Genomic DNA, 18,177 nt, shown 5'->3' on the forward strand with positions numbered 1-18,177 from the left:
ACCCCTCTCTCTAACCTCTATCTTAACCCATCCCCTTGTCCTGGAGCCTCTCTGACACTCAAGGAATCGAATGGTACACAGCCCCTGCTCGCCAACGCTCGGCATTGGCCGGAACGCGCGTGCCAAAACGTTGCCAGGACGTGCCAGTCGACGCGGTGACCGCGCACTGGCTGCGCCAGTACGTCGCCCACTCGAGCGCGGCCGTCCTTCTCCTGCATCCCTACCAGCACGTCGAGCACCTACTCCTCGCCCTCTATCGCCTAGACATGCTCGAGTGACTGCGGCGGCCTTGTCACCGTCGTCCTCGTCGGATTTATACCGCGCACGCCGTGGCAGAACTCGCATGCGCCCGAGCCACTCCATCACGCCCTGGACGCGCTAGCTATACCTAGAGCATCGCCGTGATGTCGTCTACCCGTAGCCGTCCTTACCTTGCCCTTTGGCACGCCAGAAACGCCGCGCCATGGCCGCTCCTTCACAGCACCCGCCGGCCACCTCCGCCCGCTATAAATAGAGACAATCGGCTCCTCCTTTCTTCACAACATCTTCTCCCCTCTCATCACTGGTTCTCCACGAAGCAATAGCTAGTCCGATTACCTCCTCCACCGCCGGAATTTCAAGATCGGAGCCGCCGGAGCCCGGACATCCACGCCGTTGATCCACGCCACCCCACGCCTCGCCACCGCTACCGTAAGCTTCAGCGTCATCGACAACCTCGCCTCGCCACCACCAGAACCCCGCGGGAACGCCGGTAAGGCCGCCGACCCCCTAGGCTCGCCGCCAGTGAGCCCGTCGCTCGTCGGAGACGACGACGATCCCTGGCCGCTGGTTCCCTTTCTAATCCTACGGCCTAACGAGCGCGTACCGCTTCGGTGTTTAAAGAGCCGCTGACGGGTGGCCCCCACCTCGTCAGGGCAGCCCACACGCACCCGTTGCTAGATGGGCTGCGCAGTGTATTTCAAATCCGTTTCGGCCCAGTAACGTTCCCGCCAAGCCCAACAATTCAAAAATCGAATTTCTGTTTAAATCCAAATTCAATACTGATGCACACTTTAAAATTGAATAGTTTAAAATCTACTACACCAAATTTAGCAAATTTTATATATTCAGAAAGCTCATGAAATTATCTAAATAATGCCACTGGCCTCATATCCAAATTCGTATTTAATTTCAAATGATAAAAATAACAAGGCAGGGCCTTTTCTAACTTCAAATAAATATTAAAAATTATCTATAAATGATTTTGAATTGATTCCAACTCTAATAAATCACAAATGATGTCCTCTAATTGTTTATGCAAAAATATAGCATAGTTGTTTTGCATGATCATGGACTAGATCCAAATAATGACTATGGAGCCATTTCTAGTCCATTTAACACATACACATAAACTTATTTAAATAGTATGGGAGCTTCTCTCTCATTTAAATTGTGATCCTAAGTAATTCAAATAGAGGTACTGACCTTGGTCTAATAAGCCTCATGCTTGGTTACTTAGAGACATTAAATCATTTCCATACTAGTATTAAAATGCATGAGGTGTAGCACCTCATTTAAATTTCCACTCTCAAATAATAAATATGAGTGTTGACCTTGGTCAACCTATACTCATATCTTATTATTAGTTGAAGAGATTAAATCCTAATAAGATACAATGAGAGGAAATTATTTCCTCCAAGGCATTAAAGAGTTATACTAATAAATAATTATAATGAGAGGAAATTATTTTTTCTTTAAAATAGAACAAAGTAAATCACCATGCTAATAAGATGTGATGCTAGCATAGACTTGTGTGAATCTATGGTGTGTTTAGTCTAGCATGCAAGTTTGGGTGGTGATTGTATCCTCGTATTCGTTTATAGACGCTAGTACCGAAGGTTACGAAGGGGACGACGAGCACATCTACGGAGAAGAAGGAGGAACATTTTGATCCATACACCAACCAAGGCAAGCTATTACCAATGCAAGCTAGACTAATGCAAGTTATAATGTTGCAAGCTAACACTCTTGCAAGTCCCAAGTGCAAAGCTCTACTAGAGCAAGGCACCATCACCATTTATTTTTATGTTCAATAAACCTATCCCATGTTTTTACCTTACAAGTTTTTGACTTTGGTTTATCAAAGCTTTACTTGATTTTAATTACCAAAGTTACTTTTTGATTCATGATTCACTTTGTTTAGTTATGGAGTAGTGCAAGAGTATCAAACTTAGCCTAGAGCAATCCAGGTTACTTAGCACCCCTCATAACTAGTTGCTAGTGCTAAAGATTAAAATTGACTATTAGAGATGGGAACTTGTGAAAACCAATGACTTTGAAAACCTTGGAATGATGAGTCATTCTATTGAAAGATTTTGAAGGTGAATATGACTGGTGAATGACTTGGTGAATTTTACGAAAACTGATGGTTGGGTTCGGATGCGATACCATTCCAATTTACAAGTACCCCCACAGTACCAGATTATGGGTAGGGCTTAACTGGAAGTTTATGTGTCTTAGTATGGGTTCCCTCTAAACAAGCGTCATCGGGGTTATGCCAAAAGCTGCCTCCACAACACAAAAGAAACGACGTTAAAGATGAGGTGAATGTCCGGCCCAAGCCCTGTGCAGTTCCCGGGTTGACTGCGGTTTTCACCGGGAGGCCAAGCTCATGGGGAGAGGTGCCTATACTAGGATATGTAAGTGAAAGGTTATGGTTGATGATCCGCGTACTGAGTTACGATTATTCAGGGTTACCCCTGACGGATGTAATCAAAAGTTGTGGCACAAGTGTACAACCTCTGCAGAGTGTAAACCTATTCGAATAGCCGCGTCCACGGTTAAGGACGGTTGGAAAGGCCATACTGTTCCGTCATCAGACCATTTTCAAAAATGTGACATATGACTTGTGTTTTAAATTTGGAAAGGTGAAAGGTGAATTGGAATTAAAACACAACCGAGTTATGGGAATGACACTAATGTTCCCACTTGAGTTAGTCTAGTGATTCAAGCATCTTTACTAAATGTTTACGAAATAAACTTGGCTTTATGCAAATAAACCTAGAGCTTAGTATCCCCTTACTAGAATTGATAGTTCTTACACTAGTATTAGTTTGCGAGTACTTTAAAGTACTCATGGCTTTGTCCCTGGCTATTCAAATGGCCAGACTTTGAAGGAGAACAGCAGTACGAGGAAGATGGACAGCAGGACGTCTACGACAACTAGGACTACTCCTGACGTCAAGCGTTGGCCTGTGGATTAGATAGCCACTACTACTTCACTTCCGCTATTTGTGATGTTCGTTGATCAATAGATCAACTACTATTGTAATATTGGATCATGTGATCTACCCTTGTAAGACGATTATGTGTTGTAATAAATGATGACTCTATGATATTCAACTACTATGTCTCGCAACAACAATATTCCTGGGATTGCGATGTATGGCATAATAGGCATCTGGACTTAAAAATCCGGGTGTTGACACTAAGATAAGGAGAGGTTTCTACAGTAGTAAACAACTTCCAAGACACAAATATAAAACAAAGTACTGTAGTAAAATAAACACATGGGTTATCTCCCAAGAAGTTCTTTCTTTATAGCCATTAAGATGGGCTCAGCAGTTTTAATGATGCACTCGCAAGAAATAGTAGTTGAAGCAAAAGAGAGCATCAAGAGGCAAATTCAAAACAAATTTAAGCCTAACATGCTTCCTATGCAAAGGAATCTTGTAAATAAACAAGTTCATGAAGAGCAAAGTAACAAGCATAGGAAGATAAAACCAGTGTAACTTCAAAAATTTCAGCACATAGAGAGGCATTTTAGTAACATGAAAATTTCTACAACCATATTTTCCTCTCTCATAATAACTTTCAGTAGCAACATGAGCAAACTCAACAATATAACTATCACATAAAGCATTCTTATCATGAGTCTCATGCATAAAATTATTACTCTCCACATAGGCATAATCAATTTTATTAGTTGTAGTGGGAGCAAATTCAACAAAGTAGCTATCATTATTATTCTCATCATCAAGTATAGGAGGCATATTGTAATCATAATCAAATTTATCCTCCATAACAAAGTGGTACTAAAAGACTACTATCATTATAATCATCATAAATAGGAGGCAAAGTATCATCAAAGAAAATTTTCTCCTCAATGCTTGGGGGACTAAAAAGATCATGAAAACCAGCTTCCCCAAGCTTAGAACTTTCTATATCATTATCAACAATGGTGTTCAAAGTGTTCATACTAATATTACTACCAGCATGCAAATAAGATTTCATAGGTTTTTTAATTTTCGCATCAAACAATCCATGTTTTAAATCAGGAAATAGAATAAGAAGCTCATTCTTGTCCATTATGCCAAACTAGTGTAAACAAGAAACAAAAAGATGCAATTGTAGGATCTAAAGGAAATAGCTTCGAGTACTTACAACGGCGAAAATAGCTTAGTAGCCGAGATCCGGAGTGTGAGTACCTTTTACCTTTCCTCCCCGGCAACGGCGCCAGAAAAGTGCTTGATGTCTACGGGAGCTTCTATTCTTGTAGACAGTGTTGGGCCTCCAAGAGCAGAGGTTTGTAGAATAGCAGCAGTTTTCCCTTAAGTGGATCACCCAAGGTTTATCGAACTCAGGGAGGAAGAGGTCAAAGATATCCCTCTCATGCAACCCCTGCAACCACAAAGCAAGAAGTCTCTTGTGTCCCCAACACACCTAATAGGTGCACTAGTTCGGCGAAGAGATAGTGAAATACAAGTGGTATGAATGAATATGAGCGAGTAGTACGGCGCCGTAAAATAGCTTGCTGGCGTGCAGTTGATAGTAGTAATATTGCAGGCAGTAAACATGCAGTAGAACAGTAAACAAGCGGCGATAGCAGTATAGGAAACAAGGCCTAGGGATCATACTTTCACTAGTGGACACTCTCAACATTGATCACATAACAGAATAGATAAATGCATACTCTACACTCTTGTTGGATGATGAACACCATTGCGTAGGATTACACGAACCCTCAATGCCGGAGTTAACAAGCTCCACAATTCAATGTTCATATTTAAATAACCTTAGAGTGCATGAAAGATCAACATAACCAAATAGATCACATCAATACCATCACAAGTAATAGTTAACTTCACAATCTACAAGAGATCATGATCATAGCCTACGACAAGAACCACACGGTGCACACACTAGTCACCTTTACACCATGCAGGAGGAATAGACTACTTTAATAACATCACTAGAGTAGCACATAGATGAATTGTGATACAAAACACATTGCAATCATAAAGAGATATAAATAAGCACTTCACTACGCCATTCATAATGCGTGAATAAGTATTCTCGTGAAATATAGCCTAAGAGACCCACACGGTGCACACACTAGTCACCTTTACACACGTGGGACAAGGAGTCTCCGGAGATCACATAAGTAAAACCCACTTGACTAGCATAATGACATCTAGATTACAAGCATCATCATATGAATCTCAATCATGTAAGGCAGCTCATGAGATTATTGTATTGAAGCACATAGGAGAGAGATTAACCACATAGCTACCGGTACAGCCCCGAGCCTCGATGGAGAACTACTCCCTCCTCATGGGAGACAGCAGGCGTTGATGAAGATGGCGGTGGTGTCGATGGAGAAGCCTTCCGGGGCACTTCCCCGTCCCGGCGGCGTGCCGGAACGAGACTCCTGTCCCCGGATCTTGGCTTCGCGATGGCGGCGGCTCTGTAAGGTTTCTCGTACCGTGGCTTTTTTCGTCTCGAGGTTTTAGGTCGAGGGGCTTCTTATAGGCGAAGAGGCGGCGTCAGAGGGTCGAAGAGGCGGCGACACCATAGGGTGGGACGGGCCACACCCAGGCCGCGCCGGCCTATGGTCCGCAGTGGCCTCGTGGCCCCCCTCTGGTCCTTCCCGGGTGTTCTGGAAGCTTCGTGGAAAAATAGGAAACTGGGTCTTCATTTCGTCCGATTCCGAGAATATTTCCTTACTAGGATTTCTGAAACCAAAAACAGCAGAAAACAAGAACTGGCACTTCGGCATCTTGTTAATAGGTTAGTTCCAGAAAACGCATAAATATGACATAAAGTGTGCATAAAACATGTAGATATCATCAATAATGTGGCATGGAACATAAGAAATTATCGATACGTCGGAGACGTATCATGGTCTCTTGCGACGTCCTGGCCGCACGAACCGGTGCTAATGCACCCTTTAGTCTGGGTTCGTAGCGCAACCGGTACTAATGCTCTTTGGAGCTAAAAATATTAGCCCTGTTTTCTACTAGTGCGGGTACGCGACATGGCACCCGGCCTTCCGGCACCGGAGCACATCGCCGCCGGAGCTGCACGACAATCCCAGCGGGAGGTTGAAGCCCTTCAATGTCGAGATGCCATAGTAGTATCTTCCCTGGTACACGGAGAACTCGACCTTCATCACTGCCAGATCGCTACCACTGCTCCCGGAGTCACAACCCACCCCGCCGCAGTTACAGGTCCGCCAGCTCCCCGTGCCGAAGGTGTCGAAGGAGCAGCCCGTGCGGCCCCATATCTTGGTGACACCGGTGTCGTACGGTGTGTCGACAGTCCCGTTGTTCCCACCTGTAGGGAGCTTGAGAACCCTGCTAATATTGCTACCCTAGGTGGGGACGACCCCGCAAGCAACATTTTCAGTGTGTGGTCATCAACCCCGCCACCGGAGCCGACCGACCACCGGATCCGACAACCGGAACGGTGGAGGAGCCAACTAGACCACAACAACATTCCTCCAGCAACACACACGCCTGGCTATGGTACAAGTAGAACTCGACAAACTCAAGCAACGTGCTCATGCATCGAGCGAGGGGCAACAACATCTGTCCTCTCTCCATTCCTCCTCGTCAAGGCACACCACCGCAGGCGCGGCACACAAGCGACGCTCTCAGCTGCAATGTCTACTTGAAGATGGAACGCTCAAGTTATCAAGAATCCTTGAATCGGCCTTCATGTTTGTAGACAGAGTGCAAACCTAGTGGCCAAGATGCTACAAGGAGCCACAATTGCGACTACTATGTACCTGCTATCTTACCAGCCTCCAGAGAATGATCGCCGATCATCTTTGACCATCCGTCCTGAGCCCCAGATGATAGCCTTGACCTAAAAAACACTATATAAAGGTCCCTCGCCGCGTATCAGAAGGGAGGCGAAGCATAGATCAGGAACACCAAAATAGAGTCAGCACAAACAAAGATTGGAGGGGTATCCTCTCGTCGGAGCTGTCGCTGGAGAGATCTCCTACCCCTCCAAGATCTACATCAACACCATCGTGATGAGAAGGGAGTAGTCCACCTCTGGGCTATGTGTTTGTGGCAGTAGATTGTTCTATCTCTCTCTTGTTCTATTATTGTATTAGCATGATTATGGTCATCTATGTAACCCCTTTGTGGCGGATCTCTTTTCTATGAGTTGATATTTGAGATTGGAATCCTTTTTTGTGCGAGATGTATAAGTAGATGCATATTATGTACCCCTTCTTAAGTACATGTTTTAATCCAACTTGTATGAGAGAAGATTTGTGGGAAACGTGTGTGTTAGGAGTAAGATGGCGGTAGTGATTGAATAGTGACACAAATTTCAAGATCTACTTTTGTTTTTACCTTTGTTTTGTTGCCTCACTAGGGATTAAGGTCATACATGTGCTATAGTTTAATCTAGTGATATTATAGGTGGTCTTGTGAAATGAAGGTAGTATATTTGAGATTCAAACACATTATGTCAAAGTTCTTAAAGCTATACTCTGATAATTCTTAAATACCGGATTGCTTCGAGTTTTCCCTTTCTGGATAGTATAAGAGTGATGTGTTGCATCATTTCTATATCAAGACGTAATTCTCATACAAATACTTATTTCACAATATGAGATTCCAAGAACATAATATAGCTTATGAATTGTTTAAATCCATTACACCTTTATAAGAGAATAGACAAGTGAAACCATGAACCCTGGCCCAATTTTAATTATAAGAAACACCAAACCAACACATTTATCAATCTGTACAATTTCAACACTTATTAATGTCGAAAACCAAAAAAAAAAACTCTACTTTATTGTTTTACTTTTTTTTTGCCTAGAATAGATTTCTTTACTTTTATTTATTTGCTATACTCTTCATATTACTTACACGAAACCTTATGCTTGACAACTATATGGTGAAGTATGGGACACAAGGTAATTTTTTTGTTTTGTATATTGATTGAAGAGGAGTCCCAAAGAGTTATTACACACGGAGTTGTTGCCATCACTGGCAATAATCTTGTTGAAGGAATTATTTTGTAAGTGTGGATTTTCTCCGGTGTGAAAACGGATCTTCTGTAGTGTTTCCTTTTCAAACGGGCCGCTTTTCGAGTTGACGGATCCCAGGTGTATGTTACACAAAAAGCATGGTCACTGTAGCAGAACTTTTATTTTATGTAAATTTTTTTTTTTGATGTGTGCATACGTATTGCCACTAGGGCACATCTTTGTTGCAGAGACTGAGTATAATTGGTGTCTTTGCGATATTAGTATATTCTTTTTATTAAAAAAATAGGATCCTTGCCTTGCTAGTGGACGTCGGTACATGCGGCCACTGCAGATCGGATCGGAATCCCATGTCGATTGAACGACGCGCGCGAGCGTGGCACACCGCCAAGTTGCTGACTCGCGCCAGTTTCGTGCCTCGCGTCTACCTGATTATGCGTGTGCCCGAGTAGTTGGTGTTGGTGCAATCTGGCGATGCGGTGTTGAAGCCGCATGGTCGTTGGCAGCGATCTGCCGTCTTGTCGCTGCCGCCGCCATGGATGGAGATTTTCACCGGAGTTTGGGGCCGTGGTTTAGAGATTTATTTGGGTGATTAGATGTAAAACGATAGAATTGGAATTTCTGAAATCTTTATCTAAGAACTAATCTAAAAAAAACTGGTCCGATCTTTGATCGAACATGATGCGGCGCTCCCGAGGAGATTAGTCTTCCCGGGTCGGAAGTGGTGGGATGTCCTAGGGTCGGCGTTATGGGACTAACCTATGTGATACCATGAAGAATTATAAAACTATTTTTTACGTGTTGTATTGCCATGACCCTTATGTGTGTATTATACCCTATATAAAAGTTGGTCGGATTCACGCTATTTGCTTACTCCTGCTACTGTTCATGAGCTATTTTCGTCACTGCTTCTCCAATTAACACCTGACACGTTTTCAACATGGACTGCTTAATACGTTTGTCAATTATTTTTTCACCAAAACGGGGTAACCGGCTACCGGCTGTGAGGCCTCCTGCGGTCAAAGCGGTGGGCGGCTTCCAGTCTTCACTCTTCAGGTAGTTTCTAGGTGTTTTCCTCTCCTACATCCCACCGCTCAAAAACACCACGTGTAGAGTTTTCTGATTTTTTCCTCTTCCCTATCCACCAATCCACCACCAGACCGCTCTTTTCCGCGATGAAGCAGAGGACGCCGGTGGGGGCGACGTCGGGGCGGAGCAGGAACAGCCAGGGGACGACGACCTTGGGGGCGGGGCAGGTGCGGGCCGGCGACGGCGACCGCGGGGCATGGCAGCCGCGAGCCGGGGATGGCTCCCTTGGGGCGGAGCAGGCGCGAGGGCCCGGGGAAGAGCACGCGCGGGCTCGCGGCGGCTTGGGGCGAAGCAGGCAGGACTGGCGGACCGTGGGGCGGGGCAGCCGCGTGCCAGGGACGGCGCCCATGGGGTGGGCTGGCGGGGGCCTGTGATGGCGACCTTGGGCCGGTGGCAGCGCGTTCCTGGGGCGGAGCAGGCAGGGCCAGCGGCGGCCACGTAGGGGCGGAGCAGCCAGCGGCCGACGGCGGAGAAAAACGGCGCTGGCCGGATAAAGAAGAAAACAATATGTTAAAGCTCTTCCTCACACACTGCCCTCCCCATGTTTGTTGTTATGTTTCTTAGATTTGAAACTATTTTTCTACGGTTTTCCGGTGATCTCTCCTCTAGGTTGCAAGTATTGTTGCCTTCTGTGTTCATTCTGCTACATACTTTTGTGGCAGTAAGTACTATTGCAAGGATAAGATCATTTGACTTCCCTTTTTGTTGCCCTACGTGTACCACATGCATTAATAATTTAATAGGTTTAGTGGCGATGATTTTGGTCTTCAGGATTTAAATGATATTTTGTTAATTTTCTTATGATGTAAACCTGAACCTGGCTCAAAAAGATTGAGGTAACTAATTAAGATGAACAGAAAGCCTCTCTGTTTCTTTTTTCCTGTTCATTGTGTGCTGAAAATAATCATTGAGTACTACTGCTTGATTTGAGACATACCGATGGTAAAACATAATAAGTGGGATTTTTATTCTGCCGAGATGGTAGTGTATCCTAGCTACCTTACACATGTTAATGCCAGCATACCATGAGCCGACCCTTCCTTTTTGTTGAAATAGGTGTATCAAATGAATTTAGAGGTTTACCGTGGGTGATGCTGGTGTTAAGAATTTAAATGACATTTTGCCTTTTTTCTCTTGATGTAGGGATGAACTTGCTAGAGTGAGGTAATTAATTGAGATGAACAGAAATCCTGAATTTTTTGCTTTCATTTTTGCTGTTCATTTTCTGCTGAAAATTATCATTGCATACTACTACTTGAACTGAGCGGGTATCTTCTGGCACGCTAGGCTAGGTAAGAACTTCAGTGCAGGTGCTCACGCATTGATTTGATCTCATTAGGGTAGTATGCATGTTACCATGGAGCAACTCCGTGTAGACCAAAGCAAAGAGCAGGGTCAGAAGAGCAGTTGTGCAATCATGGAGAGCTTTCTCACAGGATTGTTCGCTAGGGGCAACTACAAGATTGAGATCATGGTATGCTACAAAATTAGGACATATCCCATTTTAAAGTTATTTATGTGTTCGTATAGCAGAAAAATTACTTGATGACCTTCTCTAGAAAAAATTGGTTATCTATAGTCCCACGAAGTGGTAATGCAATATCAGGTTCACACTATAGTATTTGCATGGTCTACAAAGCTCCTTCTTGAATAAGTGCTCACATGCCTTTTTTCTGCCACCGCAATGAAAATTACTATTTTCAGCATCGGCATGAAAAAATAATTTCTCCAACATCAAATTTGCTCCCTCCTGACAGCGGTTAGAACTAGGTTGTTGAATGTACTTATGGTCCCTCAGATGATCTTCGTATTTTAGGTTATCCATAAATGGAAATAATATCAAGAAAAACATTAGTGTATACTGTCTTTAGCTTAAATTTTTTAGGTTCTCTCTTATTGCATGTCATCAGCAGATCACTGTGTCTAATACACAGGCAGGTGGATTTAGGGAAATAAGACCAATTAAATAGTTTGCTATATTATTGTGAGCAACTACATCATTTTATATATTCATATCGTTTCCTATTTGAAACTGTTTCGATAGAGCTATTTAAATTACATGTTAATTTTGCAGCTTGATGTTCCTCTTTAATCTCCCATCTAGGTAATAGACTAGGGTTTTCGTACTACCTTTTATGGGTTTACTACAAGGTACAAGTCTAATACTTATCTTAATGATGTTTTGGCATGCTTTCCTATTTATTGTGAGATGCTTAATTGTAGGCAAGCGTGTTTGCTGGTCTTGGACAACGTCCAACTTCTCTGCCTGGGCCTTTATTTGTCCCGCTTTCGTAATTCGGTGATTCTACACTAGCTGTTATCATTGGCTTTGATGTCCAGCGTTTTTCTGTTCCATTTGTTGATCATGCTGGGGAGCCTTCTGCTACTCATTCTTCTATGGATACGGATGCTCGGAGTAGCACAATTCGTCTTGGTAAGCGGCCAGTTGAGCCTCCTCATGATTTATGTCACGGTTGTTCCCAGTTTATTGCTTCATTATGATATAGCCTCATCCCTCATATGTCTAATTTTACTCTAGATATTACTCATCTTTAATCTCAAATAAAAAGCTTCAAATCCTTCTAAGACTACAGCAGATAGCTTCACAGTTTACACGGATCTTAATAGACATATTTGTTGAAATATTGGGCCCACTTTTAGTGGCCCAAATTAGATTTCAGTTTTTCCTATAAATCTCAAAGCCCACATAGTGGCAGCCTTGTGAGTTTGAGCCCAAGTTGGTGGCAGCTCACTAGGAGTGGCAAGAGGTGGGAAGTTTAGTCCCACATGGAAAGTTGGGAGGAAGTTAGACCACCTTATAAGGTGGGTTGTTCCACCACTAGTAAGTGAGTGAGAATAGGAGTGCTACACGCGCGCTCCTCCTCCTCCTCGCTCGTCTCGTCTCGACTCGACTCGACTCGACTCGACTCGACTCGACACGTCACGACGCGACGCGACGCGCGCCGCGCAGCTCAGGAAAACGAACAGAGTCATAGACGTAGGGTTTCCCGAGCCTATAGGGTTTCCACCTCTCTCTGCTTGGCGAACGGGAGAGCAGGTCTCCGGAACCGCTCGTCCTTGCGATCCTGTACGGGAGAGGGCGAATTAGGTTTTTGGGAAGCGCTCTGCGCGACTGCTCAAGCTCTTCATCACGGGTCGCCTTCCGTCCAAGTCGGGCGGTGCTGCCTACCGTCTACTTCGACCCGTCTTCCCTGTCGTCAACAACGTTGTCATCAACAACGTTACTGCTGCGACATCGTCTGCTACACCTCCACCGCCACCTCCACCAGATCGGTACGTGCGACATATCTCGATCTGTTTAGCGATGGATGTTGTACCGTTTGCTCTCGCTACTGTTCATGTTGATCACCGCATCTAGTATGTTCGAGTTTCACATGTTAGTAGTTACTTTCGTCATGATTTATATTCTGGAATTAATCATGGAAATTGTGCCTAATTATCCAACAATCCAAAAACCTAATTGTAGGCAATTTCCTGAGTTAACAATGGCTGGTTTTTCCGATGCACTGAGGCCGGATAAGTTTACCGGTGTGCACTTTAAGAGGTGGCAGTATAAGGCCATGCTCCGGCTTACTCATCCGAAAGTGTTCGAAGTTACCGATGGTTTACTCGAAGGAACTATATCTGACCAAGATCGAACAAGTTCAAGGAAAACAATACTCTCTTCGTCGGATGCGTTCTAAGTATTCTTGCTGATCGTCCGTGTGATGTGTACATGCACTTAACAGATGGTAAAGAGCTCCGGGATGCACTCGAATGCTAAGTTCGGTGCAACCGATGCGAGCGATGAACTCGTACATCATGGAGAGCTTCCATGACATCGGGATGGTTAACAACCGTTCGTAGTCGAACAAGCTCATGAGATACGAGTGCATTGCGAAAGAGCTTGAACTCCTTAAGTGTGCCTTACCTGACAAGTTTGTGGCTGGATGCATCATCGCTAAGTTGCCCCCTTCATGGAGGAACTTTGCCACAACTCTCAAACACAAGAGACAGGAGATATCAGTTGAAAATCTGATAGCGTCTCTTGATGTTGAGGAGAAAGCTCGGGCTAAGGATAATACCGAGAAAGGAGAGGGTCGGCCTAGCGCCAACATGGTGCGTAAGAAACCCTACAAGCAAGAACAAAGGGAATAACAAGCCCTCCTTCAATAAGCCTATGAAGACTACAACCTTCAAGAAGAAGAAGATGATAAACAAAGCGGATCTGAGCTGCTTTACTCGTGGAGAGGCTGGCCACTTTTCTAAGGACTCGTCCGGAGAGGGCAGACCGCAAGAAAAAGGCGAGGCAAGTCAACACGGTGACCGCTAGCAATGCTGATGGGTACGGTAATCTCTTTATTGTTCTTTCGGTATTTCAATCTCCATGTTGGTGGATTGATACAGGTGCTAATGTTCATGTGTGTGCTGACATATCCATGTTCACTTCTTACCAGGTCGCCCGGGATTCTTCCGTCTTGATGGGGAATCACTACTAGGGAAAAGCCTATAGGTGGAGGCAAGTTGTGCCGGCGCACCACCTTGTGCATGCGCCGGTGGCAAGGATTGCCGGCGCACCACATTTCAGACGCGCCGGCGAAGAAGGAGTACCGCCGGCGCACCTGCGGGAAAGGCTCGCCGGCGCTATTTCTCGGCATGGCCCCGGCCGATTCGGGCCAGGCCCAAGAATCATTGCCGGCGCACCGGCCCAGTGGTGCGCCGGTGGAAAATTTGCTATTGCCGGCGCACCCCCGGGCCGGTGCGCCGGCAATGATTCTTGGGCCTGGCCCGGGGGTGATATAGCCGAAAGGGGTATATGTTGCCGGCGCACCATGGTCCAGGTGCGCCGGCAATAACCTCGGCAGTTATTTCAGCCACCAAACAGCCCACCACTCACTCACACACTCACTACACTCCACTTCTCCACACAAACCCGAGCCTTCTCCCAACCCAGCTCATTTTTGCCCATTTCTATCCCCAATTTCACCAATTTGACCAAACAAAATCAAAATTTTTGAGCAAATCTTCCCTTCCTACATGCATCTCCCACATCCCCCTATGTAGATCTAGATCTACTATCCCGCATTGACCGCTCAATCTAGATCTAGATCTAGAAAGTCGGCTTCCATACGCCATTGTCGCGCGCGTCGTCTCGATCTTATCGACGAATATATCAAACAAATAGGTGATTAATGAACAAATTAAGGAATGAAATCGATGTATGTTGGACATTTGAAGAAAAGCTCTCGTGTGTGGCATATATATATGTTGTGCTTGTGCTTGTGTGTGTGTTGGCGTTGAAAATGAGTTGCCAACGTTGCGCCGAAATGTTGATTCTTCAAGTTTCCGTTTCGGCACATTTCGGCGCTCCTATGTCCTACCGTGTAGGAAGGTCATGCCGAAATTTTCCGTGAAAACTACCGACGGATGCATGGTTCTAATGAATTATGTAATCTTACCATGCAGGCGATAATGGTTATCGAGATGAGTGAAAGCATCGTGATGAGATATCTGAAACACGCGATCATCGACATGTATGAAAATAACCGCACGGAGGTATTGTGTCCGTGCCGGAGATGCAAACGAGGGAAATGGTTTGACCCGTATTCAGGCAAGTTGCGGGGGCACCTGCTCACTAATGGTTTCATGCATGGACACACTCAATGGATGAGTGATGATGGCGCGGAGGTCAATGGGGCGACGGCGGCAGGTGGTAAAAATGGCCGGCAAGAAGGAGGGCATCATGATACTGATGACGATGAAGAGTTTGTCGCACATGACGATAACCTTGACGACGACAATAACCTTGACGACGACAATAACCTTGACGACGACAATAACCTTGACGACGACGAAGAGGTGCCGCTAGCTTCAGTCGTGCGGGACCCTCATCTTCAAGATCTGCTTCTCGAAAAGACGAAAGGCGCCAAGCGGAAATCAAAGCTTGAGCAACTCGAGATAGACTCGAATACTCCGTTGTACGACTCAGGTCGCGGGTTGGGGGAGTCTCGCTTGAGAGTAGCTCTCGATGTGCTGCAGATGAAGGCGAAACACGGATGGACGGACACAAGCGTCGACGACATCCTCGGAATACGTGAAAGATCTCCTTCCTGCCGGGAACACGTGTCCCGGTAGTCTAGCCGAGGCCAAGAGAATCACGTGCCCTCTCGACTTACCCCACGAAAAGTATCACGCCCGCATCAACGACTCGTATCATGTATCGCAAGGAGCACATGGACAAGACCAAATGTCCCGTGTGTGAAGCTGAACGGTACAAGAAAGGGAAGAAGAAAGCTCCTCGGAAAGTTGTGTGGTACTTCCCGCTCGCCCCCGGCTTCAACGGTTCTACGCGGACCGCAAGGAAGCAAAGCTCATGCGGCCGGCACGCGAAAGAAAGGAGGCAGTGTTGAATGATAAAGAGCGGATTGAGCACCCAAGTGCCGACGCACCCTTCGGATGCAAGCCAGTGGAAAGCATTAGACAATGAATTCGGAAGTTTTGGGGCAGATCCCGTAAACATCAGGTTGGGTGCGAGCACGGACGGATTCAATCCGTTCGGAAACCGGAGCAGCACACATAGCACATGGCCCGTGTTTGTATGGATCTACAACCTCCCGCCCCGGCCGTGCATGAAGAGGAAGTACATACGGATGAGTATGCTAATTCAAGGGCCGACACAGCCAGGAAACGATATCAACATGTATCTCGAACTATTAAAGGAGGAGCTTGAAACGTTGTGGGCGGAGGAAGGGGTAGATACATGGGACGCCGTCGCGGAAGAATATTTCCCTTTGAGAGCCGCGTTGATCACGACGGTGCAGGACTACCTCGGATACGGTTACATTTCGTGCCGGGTGTGCCATGGACACAAGGCATGTGTCGGGTGCATGGAAGAGACGATGTTTTTGCAGCTTGGTAAGGATGGCTCTTCGAAAACAGTTTACATGGGGCATCGAAGGTGGCTACGGAAAACCGACCCGTGGAGAAAGCGTGGAGATCTGTTCGATGGTACAAATGAACCCCGAGGACCTCCACGTAAGAAGAGCGGCGAAGAGATCGATACATTACCGAAAGGTTGGAAGGAGTGCCCTGCGCCGGGAAAGATTCGTCAAAAGCCTGGAGAGAAGAAGAAGAAAAAGGAAACGACGCCGCTCATTGGTGTATGGAAAAGGAGGTCCGTGTTTTGGGACTTGCCGTACTCGGAAAATTCTCGATACACCTCACCGCCTTGATGTCATGCATATTACAAAGAACGTGTGCGAGAGCTTGCTTGGCACTCTTCTCAACATGCCGGACCGGACCAAAGATGGGCCGAAAGCAAGACAGGACCTGAAAGTTTTGGGCATCAGGGAAGAGCTTCAGATCCCGCCGGCCCAAGAGGGACGATCGGAGGAGGAGGCGGACGGCGGTCGAAGCGCAAAAGGATTAAGCAGCCGGACTATTACTCGTCCCCCCTCCTGCTTCACTTTTAGTCCGGCCGAGGTCGATCAATTTTTCAATTGCCTTGTAGGAGTCGAGTGCCCTTCGGTTACTCCGGGTTAATAAGCGGATACATGGACCCCAAGAAACGAAACTTCGGCGGCATGAAGTCTCATGACTGTCACGTGATGATGACGCAGATTCTTCCGGTTGCAATCCGAGGTATAATGGATGACCATGTCCGTGCAACGCTGATCGGGCTCGTAACTTCTTCGACGTCATAACTCGGAAGTCGATAAGCGTGAAGAAACTCGCAAGGCTCCGAGGAAGAGATCGTGGTGATCCTATGTGAGATGGAGATGTACTTCCCGCCTGCATTCTTTGACGTGATGGTCCATCTCGTTGGTCCATATAATGGATGATATCGTCAGTCTAGGGCCGGCATTCTTACACAACATGATGCCGTTTGAAAGAATGAATGGGGTCATTAAAGGATACGTTCGTAACAGGTCACATCCGGATGGAAGCATCGTACGGGGCTGGCTCACCGAAGAGTGCATCTCTTTCGCACGAATTATCTAGACATCGAGGACCCTGTTGGTTTGCCTCAAAACAAGTACCTCCGTAGGTTCGAGGGAGTAGGCCACAAAAATGGAAGGAAGGAACTGCACGTGCACATGTCTGGTCGGAGTTCCGACTTTGACAGGGCCAACTTAGTAGCGCTACAACACATTGACTTGATCGATCCTTGGTTGAAAGAGCACAAAACCATGATAGAGAACAGTGGCAAGCCGATGATGACGGAAGCGTAAATATACAGAGAGCACAACTCCTCTTTCGCGCGCTGGTTCAAAGACCACATTGTTGCTAATCCCCCACCAATGGATTCCGACAAGGATAAACTAGTATTGGCCTTGTCACATGGCCCCGCGCCCAACATCATGACTTACCAAGCGTACGATATCAACGGGTACACATTCTACACGGAAGAAAAAGACAAGAACAAGTGTTTACCAGAACTCGGGGTAACGATGGATTCTCGGACGGGTGACGTAAAGACTAGATACTACGGAAGAATCGAGGAAATCTCGGGAGCTTAGCTACGCTCGGGGAGAAAGTGCCGATGTTCCGTATCAGATGGGCTAAGAGCGTCAGAAAAGAAGACCGGTATTTCACCACCATGTTTCTACCCGAAGCCAAAAAATCAAAGTCCACGAACGCCACCGCGCAGAATGAGCCATGGGTACTGGCAGAACACGTGCACCAATGCTTCTTCATAACCGACCCATCCGAGGCCTAGCCGTGTTATCGTGAGGAGAGGCAAGAGGACCATCGTCGGAATGGATGGAGTCGCCAACGAGGAAGACTTCGAAGGACAAGTCGGAGACCCAATGATG

This window comes from Lolium rigidum, chromosome 5 (genome assembly GCF_022539505.1).
Source record: "Lolium rigidum isolate FL_2022 chromosome 5, APGP_CSIRO_Lrig_0.1, whole genome shotgun sequence".
NCBI classification, from domain to species: domain Eukaryota; kingdom Viridiplantae; phylum Streptophyta; class Magnoliopsida; order Poales; family Poaceae; genus Lolium; species Lolium rigidum.